General features: G+C 38.7%; 1 protein-coding gene across 1 annotated transcript in view; it reads right to left on the reverse strand.

The window, feature by feature from the left end:
* Window positions 1-12,489, reverse strand: part of LOC133527092 (uncharacterized) — a 59,451-nt gene extending 46,962 nt beyond the window's left edge. The window contains exon 1 of the mRNA XM_061863984.1: window positions 12,421-12,489. The gene's annotated coding sequence lies outside the window, so the exon portion shown is untranslated. The remainder of the gene's footprint in view (window positions 1-12,420) is intronic.
* Window positions 12,490-18,792: the final 6,303 nt, after the last annotated feature.

Here is an 18,792-nt window from a genome sequence, read left to right on the forward strand (position 1 = left end):
ATTGAAATCCTACAGAGCACACAAAAAGCAAAACATGGGAGAGCCCAGCAGGATTCCGTTCTCCCCAGCAGCACTGGCCGCAAACAAAAATCCAATCTCGTAATAATTGTCGTATTACCAGTATTACAATAGGAGCTTCGTCGCGGGCGGTCTAAAAAAGTAAAATCTCTATGGAAATTATTGGGGCACTGCAACAGGGATTACAAAATCTGGAAGTGCATTTGACTAGATATAATCTGGGTTGAACGGGAAAATCTTCGCTTGTGTCGATGTAATATAGATATTTGATATAGTTGTAGGCTGTGTTACATTACATTTCGAGAGTAAATATAGTTAAAGAAACGAAATTGCTAAACAGGTAGGCACCTATGCGTTTCTTCGTATAGTTTATCTGAAGAGTTCCATCGATTTCACAACCAGAATTTATAATAAAATGTTTTTTAGTTTTGTGCATGTAGGTAAGCTAATAGCAACTTCCTCCTCTTATATCCTTCCCTCTCCTTACTTATTTTTCCGTTTGGCGCAGCGAATCAAAGTGTGTCTTGGTGGCCTCCAACACGACTGCACGCCACTGGTCCCGGTCCTGTGCAGTTTCTCGCCAGTCTTCAACCTGGACCTCGCACAGATCCGCATATTTACACCACATCGATACCTATGTCGACTCGAGGTAGGCCAGGCCGGGCGGCGGCGTGCTGTCGGTTTTCCCTCAAACGCTCTTTTCACCACCCGATCACCTTCCATTCGCTCTAGATAGCCTTCTTCCCTTCTTCTTCTTCCTCTTCCCTTTCCTCCCCTTATTTTTTTTAAATAGTTGGTTAGTAGTGAATAATCTCAAATTAGTCAATCATTTGCGCCGTTTACAAAACATTCACTTCCAGTATAAGAAAGCATTTGTTAATAAATCCTCGGTTTTGATTAATTAGCGCCATTCTTTCCGAGACGACAGGAAGCGCCGCCATTAATCCGCAAGATGGCGGCGGTATTGAGACATATCCGGTTGCTTGAGGGACGGGTTTTTCGATATTGTCTCGGCTAATTAATTAGATTCCTTGCGGTTGTTCTTGAAGCGAGAATTTGGGGTTTGGGTAAGATATCGTTGTTTTACAACCTACCGACGTGGGTACTTGTGCTGTATTCAACCTTGGTAGAAAGTTTAGCGGATTAGATTTTAAAAATCGTTGAGCTAAATTCATAATTTAGGTAAACATAGCCCAGTTTTAGGTATCAAATTCAATTCAATTATGTAGAGCCTCCAGTCACAATCTAAAACGCAAAAGCCGCTTCAAAGAATAAAAGAGGCCGGATAACTAAACGGCAATTTAAACTACTTTAACAAAATCGTTTGCACCGTTTTCGAGTGGGTAGTTGTGTACATATTGTATTCCTCCGTAGTAATCACTGAAAATACTTCCCTGTTTATTTAAACAGCATAAGCGCCATGAACACCCTCTAATAGGCAAATACAGGTTGTTTATTTAGTCACCAGCAATAATTTACGGGCTGAACATATATAGATCCAAATGAGCACTTTTACTATGGGACCAAGCCCGAAATCACGAAAAAAATTACCCTCCCATAGAAAATGTCAAGGCCAGAAAGCAAAAATGTATGAAACAGCCAATTATTTTTTGCGATTTTGTGGTTGGTCCCATAGTCAAAGTGGTTCAGTTCAGTATGACCTTTATATTCAACCCGTAAAATATTGCAGGTGAATAAATAAGTAAACACTCTATATGATGATTATGAGCGGTAGTGTAAGTCTAGTAAATATCTAGTTCCTGCTTAGTTGCTTACCTCGTGTAAGTAAAAAAAAAAAAAATTTTGGATAATACCCACCCTATAATTAACAACCCTTGTTCAAAGTAGCGGTGATATTCAGAACTCCCTCCAATATTAAATTTTATTGCGATCACAGGTACAACGGCGGCTCGGTGAGGCATCTTAAACCGCAAATCCCAGTTTTATTTGTTTGAAAAGACATTTAAGCTGGGAGGAATTAGCGATCAGGGGGACGGCCGCGGCTTATTGCGTGTCGGCATTGTTATCAAATAATCATTGTTAATATTTTTTACATTTTAATATTTTGGCTCAGCGCCCAATCATCTGTAGCAACGGGCCCCTCACAAACATAAATGAACATCGATATTCTAGATGATATGTTCAAACATAATGAGTACTACTATTAAGAGTTCATTTAAGTTGTCCAGTGAGAATTGTGATTAGCACTGTCCAAGAGGACATTGAAAATTCAAAAGAAAGCGATCAGTCCACTTTTGGTAATTCACTAGCCTATAAATATACGTCCCACAGCCAGGCACAACCAGTTCATCCTCATATTGTACAAAAAGGTTTGCGTTATTATAATCCTCACACTAGCAGTATTTAAACAAGAAAGTAATACCCACAGCGATTTGACTTACGTAATGAAGAACCAAATAGATCCATGGCTACGGCCATGCTAATCAACGCTTGTTTCCGTGGGATCTTAATGCTAATTGTTTTTAAAACAACCTTTTACCGACTACCAACTGTTTCGTATTCTGGTTCCCTCTCGTTTTAATTGCATTCAATTTGTAATCCTGAGTGAAAAGTGTTTTTGTTCATAGCGTAAAGTCATATTGAACATATGCATAGAGCTTCCCGATCGTCTGTTTTTTACCTGTGCTGTGCATGTAATGTAATCACAAAATAATAATATTTTGTCTGCGTATACTTTAAACTTGAAATTGAAACCTTGAAACCAGAAATGAAATTTTTGCCAATTACGTTTTTCAATTTACCTGTTTAGCTTAGCTTAGTTCTAGTAACAGTACCTAGATTTATTTGTTAACCACCAACCAGTTTTTAAAGAGCTTTTTGTACTTTCACTCCTACGGGTAACAAAATATCAGTATTTATCAGTACCCGTAATAAATTCGTTTAGAACTTATAAAATAATGCAAAAATAAAATTCTATCTGTTTCATTTCATGCAACGCTCCTTTTACTTCATTCACCATGTAGTGACACCAAGGTGACATTGTTTCTTTTAATTTAGCTTTTTCCGACAGGATCTTATCGGAGCCCGTCTAGGTTCAGCACCCAAATCTCAATGGCTAGGTACTGAATCTGTCGCACCTAATGCAGCTGATTGCTGCTGCTGGTGTTGAGCTGTTTTTTTTTAATGAATGAAGTTGAAACTTCTATAGGCTATACTATAAACAAAAAAAAAATAGAGGTTCTTTACTACAAAAGTCCGCAATGGGCTTGAAGTTTTTTAAGCATTTGACTCGTTTACCTACCTATACTACGTTTTAGGGGATAACGAACACAAGGAGCACTGTACTTAATTAGCATGTCGATGACGACAGCTTGAATTTTTAACGGTCCGTCACCGACGACGTAATTAGATTGTGGACGTTGCGTCAAATGCATTGTTCAATGCGAACTGTGGGACGACACGAACATGCGAGATGCGACAAGAATGTTAAAAGGTTCCGTATACAGTGCATCATATTTTTTAAATAAAGGCTGTTAGAACGGTTACGCGAAAATCAAAGTTTGTCAATTGCGGGAATTTTTCTCTGTCACTCTAATTACGTCTTAGTGAGAGTAAAAGTGAAAGATCCCCGCAATATGCGAATTTCGGTTTTCGCGGTAGGCCCCCGGGCCGATCATAGAGGTACAAAAATATAAAGATGAAAATGGGGGAGAGGGCAGATGACCGAACTTGATGCTCTTATCAAACTTTCAGCAGGAGTAGCAAAGAAAGTGCTATTATTGTTTGTCCTTGTCATAGTCTCACTTTTCCTTTCTGCCTGCTTCTAAAAAGTCCTAAATGACGTAGATGGTTTTTGTTACCCACCGTTTTTATGGTGGGTAACAATGAACCCGACCAAATTACGTAGATTGTTTAAAGACCATAGGGTTGTTTTTCTATGTCGGCAGGAATGTTAAAACGTGTTTTTATTTTTGTCGCATTACGTAGGTATGTTCTGTCCCTCACGGGCGCACGCCTATGGCACATATATAGGTCTATGGAGCCGAGGTGTCATGTCATATTCTATGACGTTGACGGGTGAGCGATGATCTATACAAAACGAAGTGTCGGATACCTCGGCCCAGATCCGGTCTGTTTTAGCATGAGTCACACATCTTGACAATATATGCTTAGGCAGATATGTGGTAGTTAAATACCTATACTATTCTTACTTCGATTCGTCAACCTTTTATTGAAATCACTAGGTAAAAAGTGCGGTTCGACCTTAGAGCATTTAACCAACCAGAGTTGCCTTTAAGAGCTTACCCCTCTGTCGAAAACCTCCGCCAATGGTCATACTCACGTCATACTCATTGTATGGACTGGGGGCCTACCGCGAAAACCGAAATTCGCAAATTGCGGGGATCTTTCTCTTTTACTCTCACTAACACGTAATTAGAGCGACAGAGAAAAATGCCCGCAATTGACGAACTTCGATTTTCTCGGTTATAGCCCTTACGTTTATCTGACATGACTATTTGTACGTTATGTAGAAATAGCCATACATTTGACGTGCCCCTCCCCCGCAAAAGTCGACAGACGGTTTTGTACAGAAAATTACAGACAAGGCAAATCAAATCTCAAATTGACCCCAACATAAAATTAAGACGGAGAAGCATAGGTTTTTAGAATGTAATTGCTTTCGAGATTTTCAAGCAACTTTGTACACTCACGTCTGAAAATATCGATACGGACAAAGTGCCAATAATATGTATACACGACCTTATCGCCCGTATACTTTAGGTAGTGTATACATATTTTTGGCACTTCGTCCGTATCTATATTTTCAGACGTGTCTGTACGTCTATCAAAACTACTATTAAGTAAATATTGTGTAACCTGCGGACCTCTAAAATCGGTAAAAACCGCGTGGGGCACCGCAACCCCCGTAATGACATTAGTTCGTAACCTCTTATTAGGGCGGGGTGTGATTGCGCCCCTTCAACACCCGGTGGTTCAAATTTTATGGAATATAGATATGATTCAAGGACGACAGTTTTTTATTACACTCAAGAGCAATGAAAATGGCTTATTTTGTACGAACTTACATATTACATACATAATAATTTCTAATGTCTAATGCAAGCTAATTTGGATAAGGGTCTGCTTACTTAAACGTTTAATAATTTTATAACAAAATAGCCCTTTCTCCGATTTAATTTGGCTTTTTTCGAAAGACTATATCAAAAACGTATCATTTGTGCGGGTTCGCATGAATACGCGCCGCACCAATAAATATTTAGTCCCATAAAATGTACCTACTTAGATATATTTAACCATTGCTATACATAGATGTGCGTGGTGGTTGTGAAAAATTGTGGGTTCAAATCAAACTTCGGTTGTATTGTGTACCTAGAGCAGAAAAAATCGCTCTCGAAAAAAATGCCAAAAGACGACTAAAAATTCGATCAGGAATGTCGGGATCTTTATCAAACACAGGCAAGAATAAGATGTTAATCCGAATCTTTTATTTTCGAATGTGTGTTTGACGTATCAAAATTACATTGAATATTATGTTACTCGGTGAAAATATTATACGTGTTGCGACAAAACAATAAATAACACTAGTTGAATTATTTCTGTACGAAGATAAGTATATTTTTGCGAAATGTGAGGGGAGTAGAAATGTCACAGTGTCGTAATGTGACGCGGTAACGAGCGCATTCGTTCCGGCGGACGCAGAAACGGTGACAAATGCCGCCGGCGGTGGCGGGGCGGTGTCGACCTTAGACTTTATTGACAAAATACATATTTGCAAGTATTGGCATTGGCGAGTCGTAGATATAATAAGAAAATAAGTGTATGTTCTGTTCCCGAAAGTTAATTAGAACCTTATTTCCTAGACAATTTGTGAAAGAGGAGTGTTACATGGCCTTTGGATATATCTGCCAAACGTCGATTCCATTTTTCCAAGGTTTTATGGGTATACCAACTTTAGTAGTCTGTACGGAAAGAGAAGAATCGTGGAATCGACTCCTCTCTTTCCGCACAGATCCTATTATAGTTTATTTAGTGCGTGAATCGTAAAGACCAAAATCTTGAGGACAAAAGAAAAACGGACTCGGTCTTTTGCAGAAACCAATGCATGATATGATCACATTCATCAAAAAAAGGGACAGTGAAACATGGACGCCCACCAGCAGCGGGTGTTTACTAACACAAACAACAACGTTCCAAGAAGCTCCACGATAAGGTCAGCCAACGGTGCACCCGACTTCGGCTAGACAAATGATCCCAAGCCGCAAACCGAATTAAAACCGAATCACAATGCGTTATCAGGGACACGGCGCATGCACAATGCACATATAATGTTACCGATGATTGACAGCGAGGGCGACGCCCCCCTCCCCTCGAGCCCTTTACCCCTCCGCCTTCATTAACAAAGGGGCAAATGCAATGCATTGCGTAGATATAGCTCGGATGGATGGGTGGATGGATTCAAGCTTACAAGTGAGTTGATTGTGTACGTCCAAAAAACCGGAGGGACTACCTTAGCGGTCTCTCAGGTTTTCTGATTTTCTTCACCTAAAAACAGAAAATAGTTATCCGTCGCTCTTGCATATTCGAGCAACAGATATATTTCGTGTCACGATAACGCGCAGCTTTTTCAAATCTAACCTTTAATAAAATGACAATAAGAGTCAAGGCACGCGTCTTTGTGAATGACACGATCTATACCAACCTTTCATTTTCGGATCTTTCGATGTTGGCAGTAAGCCCTCTGTTATCCATGACTATTCGTAGCAACTAAGTATGAGTAGTCTGAGAGCACTTTTAAACTAATTCATATAACTTTTGACTCAAAAAATAAAATAAAATAATTACTTTTGACTCGCTTAAGTTCAGTAACCTATTGGAATGACTCTCCTAATTCAAAAAAGATTTTGTCTCGCGTGAACTCGTCCCCGTTATAAGTTGACCCCGTGATCAGTGGTAGCTATGCATTATCAGCATAATTATATTGGTATGCCTGAGGATGGTTTGGATTTTGCATTTGGTAATCCATGTGCATCGATGACAGGTACGATATGAGAGACTATTTGCGGGGGTATAATGTATGATTGTATTGTATTACACGCGAGTGCAATCGATTTAAATCAAGTAGTAGCTTTGACGACCGGTCTGGCCCAGTGGGTAGTAATCCTGCCTATGAAGCCGATTAGTCCTGGGCTCGAATCCCGGTAAGGGCATTTATTTGTGTAATGAATACAGATATTTGTTCCTGAGTCATGGGTATTTTTTTATGTATATTAAGCACGTGTGTATATCGTTGGTGTTGGTACCCATATACACGCTTTGCTTAGTTTGGTGCTATAAGGGCTAGGTCAATCTGTCCAAATATTTATTATTATTTTCGTAGCTCGTCTAAATGACTTAAACGGCATATTTTTTTACGTGAGTAATGATTTTTTGCTCGAGTGAATGCTCAAGTCTATCTACACCTTAAGAGCGTGTGGAGATTATTTCGAACACCTCGCTCGCTGAACTACTATTGCTGCTGAATATCTCCGACACAATACGCTGATTAATTGTTTGATAAAAGCGAAGTTAATGTTTTCTTTAGTTACTACTTAGTACAGAACTCAAAATGCGCATAAAGAATTTTATTGTTTTCTTTTGCACACAATTTTCGATGGTTATCCATTTAAGTTCATGATTATCTACCCACATAAAAACTAATCCTATGCAAACCTATTTCTTGTCTTGAAAATAAATATTGTCCGCCCAAAGCGATACAGACAAGACAAGTCCCGACCACTCTACGAAATGGGAAAAATTAAAAAGTAATAAAAACACAAATGAGCCTTTCAATCATCCCTCTGGCAACACCGACGCCTGTCACGTGAGATTAAAAAGTTTCGCACGCTTAATTTGCATTTTGGTCTCATTTGCATAGCGGTGCGTCTAATTTTCGTCATTGTTTTAACTTGGAATTAGGTTTTTAACTTTTTAGGTTTATATAGAATGCTTTTGTATACTTAAAATGTAACCTAATCATTTAGATTCGATCTTATACATATTTATTATTTAAGTACTTAATTTAGTTTAAGCATGTTTTATTGAAGGTTTTGGTTATGCTACGAAAAAAATTTAGACAAACTCAAATTTAAGACCATATACCGTACCTACTCGTACTTAAACTGTGCAGCAGATGCCAAATTTAATGCAATGGAACCTACCCAGATACTATATAAGAATATTATGCTTTCCCTGAAATGCAAATCAAAATAAAGGCAGTCTCTACCTACTTTTGAAATGCATCAAGTTCGTTAAAAGCAAACCGAAGAAAAAAAAGTGGACACAAAAGGAAATTGGAACGAGGAAATTGTAAATTTATGAGATGCAGAGCCGGTGACGGACAAAAAATATGACGCGAGACACTTTTACAGCGGACGAGTAAAGTGAATCACTGAGCAGCTTCACTCTTCATGAGTTAAGGACTATTTTGTTAAATATTGTTTAATAACATTTTAATATCATTACAGAAAAAAGTAGTGAGACGTTAGGAGACTCCAACTGTCAATGGACTAAAAGAGTCAGATGAAAAAATATGCAATCATTATACCCTCTACAGGAATCAGTCAAAACCACCCATACCATAGTATAGTAATGCCCGAATTATTTACGTACCTATAAGCTTTTTACTATACAAAGGCTACTTTTACCGCAGATGAACATTTTCACCTTTTTTATCACAATTGCAATCTGCCAACGTACAGCTGATGGACTTTTGTCTAAAATGATATACGAGGATTATATTACTGATATTATTTCATGCAGGTCTCAACAATTGCATCGATAATTTACAACTTTTGTAAGTTCCTTTACCTTACCATCCTTACATGCGTCTAAATTTATTATTTATGTACGAACCGTCGGTGGCGTAACATATAGGTACCTATCAACTTTCCTATAGATACAGCAAGTATGGCAACTTGGGTAGGTACTTAAGTTGGGGCACTTACTGCACTGAAAAAAATAATTTGCCGAACTCATTGAGTAATGAAAGGGCTGGCTGAGATACAGGATCAGTATCGCCGTTATACGTGCCACCAGCATGTGTATCCGAGGCACACGCCACCGGTGGACTTAAACCGCCAGGTGGCTTGGGTTCGACGACGGTGCCGCCCTTCCACACATCGATTGAAACCCCTTTTCTACCCTACCTATGTATTATCTAACCCTTTGCTTATGTATTACTTATGATTGTTATATATGATTTATAATTGTTAAATAAAAAAAGTTTATTCATGTTGCATAGCATAGATATATGTAATGAAAAAAAAAAAACTTTTATAATGAATATTCTAAAATCGATTTAGCTTTAACAAACCGACCTGTTGAATGGTGTAACACATAAATTGACATAATACTTAGTTGGAAAGTCCTAATTTTTATGTAATTAGCAACAAATTATTTTGTTACTTTTATGGAAACATCTTTTCATCGTTCAGTGTGCCTTGATAAGATGTATTTCATCTCACTAATAAATAAATAATCCGAGCACTAAAATCGAACCCGTGGTTCGGCTCGAAGTTCACACCGCAGTGACCGCTCCGCAGCTGTCGGTTAATAATTTAATTGTGCATTTCCCTCCCTTTTTCGCGACGCTTCGCGCGGGAAACCACAAAGCTCTACCGTAACCACTCTGCACAGAATACCGCAATACGGTTTCATTAACAGAGTTTTAAATTGATATAAAAGTAAAAGCCTAAAAATAATAGTACATTACGATACAATCGTACGTATCGTACATACAACATTTTACAGTACACATGGCCCTTTAAATTTTGGACATAGTTACGTAATGTGCTAATTATCGCACTAGTGCGGTAAAGTATCATCATATGTACTGTAATAGTACAGTCAGCATCAAAAGTAGCGGATCAAAGAAGGTTTCAAAAGTATCTACCATACTGTAACAACTTCACAAAATGTGGTGGTTCTATATCTAGAACAATTAAGACGGTAAAAGATATACTTTTGGATGTACATTTTAGAGATTTATCTATATTTGAGTTATCCGGAATATCAAATACTTTTGGCGCGTTGTTTCATCCGCTATTATTGATGCTGACTGTACATTGTGCCACGAGGGGGGTAAGTGAAATTCCGACAGCCGCAGGCTGGACGGAATTAAAGACCCGAGTTTGCAATATTCTTACCCCCGGAGTTACACACAATGTTTTTCATCACACTTGCGAAGAAAAAACTAAATTTTAAGCAAAATAGTTCTTAAATACGGTGACATATCAAACATTCGTCCGCCATTTTGTAATTTCTTGGCAGGTGAGACATCGAAGGCACAGACCTATTCGGCATTCAGCCACGATTATGTAAAAATATATTAAACGGCTGTTAAATTAACCAAATTAAATAATTTTAAACATAAACAAAAATATTAAATTATAAACGTCAGTATTTTAAAAGTAAAACTCATTTATGCTACTTGGTTTGTATGAATAAGTGACATAATTAAATAAAAAAATTTATAACTCCCTAGGCTTTTTTTTTTCACAATCCATAACTCCCACGGGAACAAAATAGGCCTTAGTCCTTCAGCACACCTGCATGAAATAAGATCTTTTTCGAGCATGTGTGATGAAAAATATATAACACGCGTAGTCTGATCCGCTACTTTTTATACTGACTGTACATACAACAGCGTTTACACACTTGTGCGAATAGCGAGGAGAATGTAAGCTTCATACGTCTAGCCTAATAACCAATATCTTCATATTTATGTACTAGCTGATGCTGCTGAATAAGAGAAATCAAACACAGGCAAAATGGAAAACAGCCAAGACACGGTAACCGAGAAAATATGAATGACACAGAATTCTCGAGTTTTTCACCGAATTTTGTGTTGTGAATACTATAAAAACCAAATATTCCGAATAACATGTCACGATTATAAACTAAAATTAAGAACTTTTAAGTATAACTGAAAAGTAAGAGCTGATTTTTCAGTCCCCAGTTAAGGATTACCCGGCTTACCCGCGTTAGACCGGCCCGGGACCCGGCCGGGGCGTCCGACACATCGTTTTCTATGACGGGTGATCGTTGATCACGTGATGCTTTATATAGAAAACGAAGTGTCGGACACCCCGGGCCGGTCTAACGTGAGTCATCCTTTAAACAGACGGATATATAGGATTTATTTCATTAATTCTCATGTGTCATTCTCGTAACTTAATTCGTTGAAATAGTTATCGAACGAGTTAAATGGTAAATGAAAAATCGGCCCTAAAAGTAAGAAATATGCAAGTACTTATTTTAAGTAAAATTTTACTCGTCTCATTAACAGCCATCCGTAACCAGTGCAACATTCAACCACTCAGATTTTTTTTTATTTTGCCTGCGGGTTCCATTTAATTTGCCCTCTGTAACTGTTCCACCCGTGAGCAGTTGAGGGTCAACGTATACTGGTCCATTGTGGTGTAAGCATTGTGAACGACACCCCAGATGCATCATCCGCGCCGGAAAGCTTTTACGAGACGAGGGCTTTCATCGCAGAACAAAATGGAATTTTCTGCGCCATACAACACAACTGTGTATAGGGCACCTATTATTGTGGATTACAACACTTCAGACTTAAACTAGAGCGCATTTTTTAATAGCTCGTGGTACAGTCAGCATCAAAAATAGCGCATCAAACAACGCTTCAAAAGTCTCATCCTGTAACAACTTAACAAAAAGTGATAGTTATATGTAAAACTATTTAGACTATAAATGATATACTTTTGGACGTGAATTTTAGAGATTTATCTACATTTAGAAAATTTATCCATAATGTCAGATACTTTTGGCGCGTTGTTTCATCCGCTACTTTTGGTGCTAACTGTACCTACATTTCAAAGTTTTCCATTTTACTTTAACTGACTATACTTTATTACGATATAAAGTCGCCATTATTTACGTTTTTAGGAAACATATTTACATATTTAATTTCGAATACAATTGAAATTATTTTTAGAGTTAGTTAATGTCATTATGATATTATGGCCCTTAATGAAACATTTCAATTGAAATTAATTGACTTTACCAGTCCCATTAGGTACTCGCCCGAACTTTGTTACTTTAAAGAAAATGCTATAAATACCTACTAAATGAACAATGCCATCCTTTATAAAGTTGTATAAGCACATCACTTCACTTAGCAAAAGAACTTGCTCATAATGTGATTAACGAAAAAGAAATCGGCTATTAGTAAATTTTTACGTCATTTATGTAGGTTTTAACCTTAAAATTTATAAGTAAACATAAATTAGTAAGTATCCAAACTTTAGCACAAATGAAACAAAAAATTCGAATCTATACTTTCACTAAAAAAAGTAACTGCAAGAGCTCGCAGACAGTTTTAAACTACCCAAGCTCCGCATTAATACAAATTGCACGTACCTTGTCTTCGTCCGTAACTCCGCCACGTTCGTCCGCCAGCACAGTTGAGGCCTCACTGCGGAGCCCTGCCCACCCACGCTGGGCGGAGCCTCGGCTGGGCGGGGCCACAGATCAGCTGTTACTTCTTTCTTGCCACTGGTCAAGTCGGGACTAAGATAGTTCTTGCTCGGCGCTGAGTGGGCAGCTTAAGTAAGCTACTTTAGTGTATAAGTGTATCTTGCACACGCTTAGGCATGGATGAAATGTGATAAGATTAGGATTGGGTAAATTTAATCATGTTGTCGTTAAGTCATTTATCGTGATTCGTATATATAAAAATATTTTGCCTTCGGCTCCGGCTCACATTGTAACTCACGCCACTCGCCTTTTTTGACCCTTCTTATACAACTGTTGCATAAAATACTATAAAATACTGACATTTATAATTTCATATTTTTGATTATGTTTAAAATTGTTTCATTTGATTAATTTTAATTAAGGAAGCGTACATGAGGCGACCAACCGGCCGTCAACTGATCGGGCGCCCCAGGTACCGCTGGTGTGATGTCGTGGAGGCGGACCTGCGTCGGCTGAATGCCAATTCATGGCAGGAAACCGCGCTGGATCGGGACAGGTGGCGTTCTCTCGTTTCGGAGGCCAAGATCGCAAGGCGCTGGATCGCTGAGCCAAAGCAGTTAGTTAGTTAAATTAATTTAACAGCCGCTTAAAATATTTTTACATTATTTTAAAGAATTATTTCGCTTAAAATTTAGTTTTATTCTTCGCAAGTGTGATGAAAAACATTGTGTAACTCCGGGGATAAGAATATTGCCAACTCCGGTCTTTAATTCCCTCCAGCCTGCGGCTGTCGGGATTTACCACCCTCATATCCAAATTTTAACTTACCCCCTCGTTGCACAATTTACTATAAACTCGGCAATTTATATAATTTAAGCGTATGGCGCAACATTATAGGCAATATATTATACTAATATGAAAATTTGTTATAATAAGTCGACATACCTATGGTTAATATGGTTTTAACGATCATAGGTCTATAATGTGATAGGTAACTTCAATCATGTTGATTTTTTCTTATATTTTTCTTGATATGACAAGAAGAGCTATAGCAACTGTCCTGCCGGCCTAAGCCAAGGTGTCAATCGCTATCGCTTCGACAACGTAGCGCTTTGTGTATCTCTATCACTATTTCCCATTAGTGCGACAGTGACAGTTGCGTTTCGATCGCTACAAAGCTTAAGCGATTTGCCCTGTAACTCTTGATAAAATCAAAACACTATGAAATGCGGAGAAACGCAGGTACTTACTGCGCTAGATTCTTTGGGCCCATTGTAATTTTCACTATTAGTAAGGTATGAGGATTCCCTAAGTGTTTCTCTTACTCAAATTATTTGCCTAAAGCCTTCTATATCTACAGTATTTGCAAACGATAAGTATCTATTACCTAGGGTAGGCATGCAGAGGTATCTACATCAGCTTAGGTACCATTTCTACGAAAGTCAATAAGTAGGTAGGTATTGATTAAGCATTGAAGGATTTCAAATTATTTACCGCGAGCGAGTTTACGTACTTAAACAATTTCAGGCATTCTCAAGCGTGTTCCATCACAAAATGCGCTTGTTCATTTAATCGCTTATCTACATTAGGCCCTAGATCAATCGGGACTCTTAAGCCTACGTAGGTATAGGTATGCTTTTAATTAATACAATTGCACTAAGACAAGGACCGAAACCTCGTGAGTAGCCCTGAAATTTGACATGAACTTCAAATAAATAAAAGGTCCCAATTTCATGACAGACTCGGCATCTAATATATACCAAAATTCAGGACAGATCAAGACATTTCGACCTTGATCCCAATTCGAATTTAAGAATTTGAAAACTCGTATTATGTAACTGAATTGTTTAGGTGCTTAAGTAAGCAAACATTTTATTAAAATACGTAAACTTAAGATATAATTCCAAAACTAAGTTGCCTTCTACTAGATTTAGATACTATTTAAAAAAAACCACCGCGCAACAGCTTTACCAACCGTCTGAGAAAAGTGGTGAACCAGTCTTCCTGTACGGAGGTTGATACAGGGCCGGATTTAGGGGAGGGCAACCGGGGCTACAGCCCCGGGGCCTCCACAAAAGAAGGGCCCCCACAATAGAGACTTCTGAAAATTTACCATTAAATTTGGAAAATAATTTGGGGCCAGGGGGCCTCCACTCCTTTATTGCCCGAGGCCTCCCGACCTCTAAATCCGGCATTGGTTGATAATACTATTACTACTTATTTTGTGACCGAGCTTAGAAACTCACCGCTGCGGGGATCCGGCCGTATCCCGTAGTTCCAGTTTTCACCACAAATCTAAATTATGGCAAACCTTAATATATTGTACTTTTCGATCAATGATTGTCGCTTTAGTTACGCTCCCTGGATTGCACCTTGATGTGGAACACCTAGACTTTTTTTACCAACGAGTCGGTGTATTCCCATTGTCCCCGCTGGGCACAGATGGGAATAGGTGCTACATACAAATAATTCCCATCTGTGCCCGCCTCTTGTATGGCGGTCGTCACGTCTTTATTCTTTACTTTCTTTATAAGAGTACAGCTACAGCCAAGGCACTTATACTGTTAATACATATGTAGTCAGAACATAAAATTAGTAGTTTGGACCCGGGTACGTCCTTAAACTACGTCCAAAGGAGAGGTATGGGCATTGTGAATGTCATCTCGCTTTGTGTGGTAGGGCACAGCACAGCGTATGTCATTCCCGATCTAGAGCAAAGCCCAACTGGGGAAGTACCTCCACCTTACAGAAAACCGCAGCTAAATAACACTAGACCTTACTCATAGTGTTGTGTTCCTGCCGGTGAGTAAAGTTTCTCAGAGCTCAACGAGGGTGTGGAGTGTTAGGGTCGGCAACGCACATGTAACTCCTCTGGAGTTGCAGGCGTACATAGGCGACGGAGACTGCTTACCAACAGGCGGGCTCAGAAGATTCCAGGTTCAAATCCTGGCAGGATCGCCATGTAAGGTGTGGCGTCAATGATACAACGGTTGGTGGCTAAATACGAGTATATTCTCCTCAAATAACGCGTACATGCTATTATATATTACAGCTACGTACATATGAAAGTGAGGCATAGTACACACACTACAGGGCCGTATGCTTGTTTGCCACCGACGTAGTATAAAAAAACTTTAATGAAGCGAGTGGAATGCGCATACCTCAGGGTTCTCATTCTCGTCAGTATATAGTATATGAAAGGTTACTTCTATGTTTGTAACAGTAACAGACTACACCAAAAATTAGAAATAAGAATTCACTTGTTGTAATAATTTGTAGGTATTTGACATCATACATGACACTAATCACAGTAATCAGCATAAGCAAGTACAAAACCGAAACCGGCCAGTATACCGTACATTGAGGTTCCGATTTTTGTATGGGTATGGAGGGTAGAGGTAAATTAGGGCCTAATGACGAATATATCCGCACCGTAGGTCCAACGCCAAAGACGAATTAATCGGTCACAGACCACAGAGCAACATACATAGACATACGTGCATATGCATAAAGTTCAAATTCAGTTTTGACACTCACTTCGGTAACATGGCGTCCGAGTGACAGCTTTTGTATTGAACACGGCGTCGTAAAGGTTAAAAAAGTTATCACTCCTGTGGGTAGTTGATTAAAAGCTTGTGATATCAGAAAGGAGTAGGTACCCTGGTATGCAGATAAGGGTTTAATTAGAACGTTAGGATTTATCCCTTAAAGCCCCGAAGGTGTTCTCTTACTCGCACTCTGCTCGCACTGAGCTTAAGCGGGAGCGAGACGCCTGTGCGAGTGTACGTGCCCGGGAAAGCGGATATCATATTGTTGAATTGTTTTATTTAGTAAGTTTTAAGAAAAAAAAATCGATGATTCCGATCAAAAATAAAATTGAGAATTTTTGAAAGCAATTTTCATATTTTAGCTTTCGTACAAAAACTGTTCCACATTTTAAAGATACATTTAAAGTCCCCTCCAGACTATGTGCGTTAATAGTTAAGTACTAAATTGATTGTTCCTAATTGTTATCTACTCATGATATTTATTTTAAGTTATATGTTATAGCGGTGGTGGCCGAGTGGATATGACGTCTGACTTTCAATCCGGAGGTCGCGGGTTCAAATCCTGCCTCGACCAATGAGTTTTTCAGAACTTATGTACGAAATATCATTTGATATTTACCACTAGCTTTTCGGTGAAGTAAAACATCGTGAGGAAACCTGCATACATCTGCGAAGAAATTCAAAGGTGTATGTGAAGTCCTCAATCCGCATTGGGCTAGCGTGGCGTGGGGACTATAGCCCGAGCCCTCTCGCACATGAGAAGAGGCCTGTGCCCAGCAGTGGGACGTATATGTATAGGCTGAATTATTATTATTATTATATGTTATGATGATGTTACATGTGACACATGTATAAAAACTTATACATGATTGTTTTTTAATAGGTTTTATTACTAATATTTTGGGATACCCTACCAGGGTCCATGTGCCTATCTATATGTTACCATGTAATATAAATATGTACATTGGATAGGTACAAATAAAGATCTCTATTTAGGTATCTCTATCGCGGTGCGACTTCAATTTTTATTTCTTTCAGAGCGATTATTTCCGAAAATGTTATGTTTATTAAAAAAAGCGGCCAAGTACGAGTCGGACTCGCCCATGAAGGATTCCGTACAATTTATGACTTATTAAAAAAACTACTAGATCTCGTTCAAACCAATTTTCGGTGGAAGTTTGCATGGTAATGTATATCATATATTTTTTTAGTTTTATCATTCTCTTATTTTAGAAGTTACAGGGGAGGGGCACATTTTACCACTTTGAAGTGTCTCTCGCGCAAACTATTCAGTTTAGAAAAAAAAATATTAGAAACCTCAATATCATTTTTGAAGACCTATCCATAGAAACCCCACGCGTATGGGTTTGATGAAAAAAAAATTGAGTTTAAATTCTAACCCCCAAAATTTTTTGTTTTTTTTTTCTAGTTTTGTGTGAAAATCTTAATGCGGTTCATAGAATACATCTACTTGCCAAGTTTGAACAGTATAGTTCTTATAGTTTTAAAGTGGCTGTGACATAAACGGGCAGACAGACGGACATGACGAATCCATAAGGGTTCCGTTTTTTGCATTATAAAACATTTTTGCTAGTTATTATTTTACGACTTTATCGGCGTAACTGATTTATATAAGGTTAAGGTCAGGGGGCCTACCGCGAAAACCGATATTCGCAAACTGCGGAGATCTTTATCTTTTACTCTCACTGAGACGTAATTAGAGTGATAAAGAAAAATGCTCGCTATTGACGAACTTCGATTTTCGCGGTTATAGCCCAGGTAGGGTAAGAGAAACGTAGTTTATTTTGCTTAGGGCAAGAGAAACAAGGCCGTCTTTATACACGCTGGGGCCTTGGGCACTCAGGAATAGGGGGCCCTAGAGCACTCAAAAACGGGGGCCGTGAGGTTGGGGGCCCCGGGCACGTGCCCAGAGTGCCCAGTGGGAAAGAGGGGCCTGAAGAGAAACGTAGTTTATATTGCTTAGGGCAAGAGAAACAGTAGAGTCAGACCAAGATAAGTTAACAGCGATTTTGATAGACAGGCAATGCAAGTGTTATTTTATATGTCAAACTTCTATGAAATTATGACGTTTAAATAACACTTTCACAGTCTATAGTCTGGGCTATCACAATCGTTGACAACTAAGCTTGGTCTAATTCTTTGAGGATTAGTGTTTCTCTTGCCCCAACTGACCTTAGGTATGCCAAATTTCAGCTTTCTAACACTAACGATCACGGAGCAAAGCCGCGGACGGACAAACAAGCCAGACGGACATGGCGAAACTATAAGGGTTCCTAATGGACTATGGTATCCTAAAAACCACTACGATTTTTAAAAATTCTGTTGACTGAACCAACTGTACAAGAGAGACTATTGAACCTAATTGCTATAGTACGACCCAGTTGGGATTAGATTTCAAGGCAACTTTAACCACAGACTTCCACCAAGGTTATAAAAAAACTATATGTGTAAGCCAATCCAAACGGGATGATCAATAATCCATATAGTGCCTTTCATCCCTTGATTAAAATTATAATAATGTCACATGACATGATTATAGGGTAGAAGTTTACAGAAGTTAGGTTACTGGTGGTGGTGGCCTACTGCAAACATTGTAATACTACTATCGCGAAAAACGATCATTTAATTTTCGTCTCGCTATCGCTCGAATGCGCAAGAGCGATAGAGAAAGCGAATATGACGAAATTCCTATTTTCGATGTACGCAGTACTAGAGGTCCGCTGCACTGAACTGAATTCTCAAAGTA

The sequence above is a fragment of the Cydia pomonella genome, chromosome 17 (assembly GCF_033807575.1).
Source record: "Cydia pomonella isolate Wapato2018A chromosome 17, ilCydPomo1, whole genome shotgun sequence".
Classification (NCBI taxonomy): domain Eukaryota; kingdom Metazoa; phylum Arthropoda; class Insecta; order Lepidoptera; family Tortricidae; genus Cydia; species Cydia pomonella.